Genomic DNA, 761 nt, shown 5'->3' on the forward strand with positions numbered 1-761 from the left:
GGGTCCCACTGCGCTCAGCTCCGGAGCCCGGCTTTGCCTCCCTGCCGCAGCACAATAACCCCAAATCACCCCAGGAACAGCGAGGGAGGGAGCTGCAGGCCCCAGGGACCCTCCTCCGCCTGTCCAGCTGCACCTTGGGCAGCTATAACTGACCGACACTTCCAGTTCATCCCATTTGTTTCCCGTTTGCTGTGCGTGTTGGCTGGGTGTAGAGCTCCTTTCTGCCCTGCGAGTTCACATCCTCACAGCGGAGCTGCCTTGAGGAGCGGGACAGTCTTGCAGCCAGGAGCGGGGCTGGGCTTTGAAACTCTCGTGCTCCTTTCCCGGCAATACAGAGGTCAAAGCTCTGAACTTTCTGCAGTCATCCTGTGCCACCTGCATGCCCTGGAGGTGGGTAAGCGGCAATACGGTGCTTCTCCCTGCATCCTTGCTTCCTCCTCTCACCGTGCCCCAGCAGCAAAGCCCCCTGCAGCCCCAAGCCCAGCAAGCTGAGCAGCAGGCAGTCCTCGAGGTCACTCAGCTGGGGCTCTGCAGGAGGCAGTCATCTCCAGTGATGCAGAGAGGGCCCAATCCGCAGCACCCCCAGCACCTCTTGCTCCGTGGAGGAGCAGGCGAGGAGCAGGCGACACGGTTCTGCTGCACAACCCCCTTCTGCTGCAGGGGCGGGTGCCCGACTCGCACGCCTGCGCTCGCAGAGGAGATGCGAGTGTGTCTGGCAGCGCCCAAACCCTGCCCGCTTTGTATCTTCAGTGCGCTGCCGG

The sequence above is a fragment of the Egretta garzetta genome, unplaced genomic scaffold (genome assembly GCF_000687185.1).
Source record: "Egretta garzetta isolate BGI_Z169 unplaced genomic scaffold, ASM68718v1 scaffold609, whole genome shotgun sequence".
Lineage (NCBI taxonomy): Eukaryota > Metazoa > Chordata > Aves > Pelecaniformes > Ardeidae > Egretta > Egretta garzetta.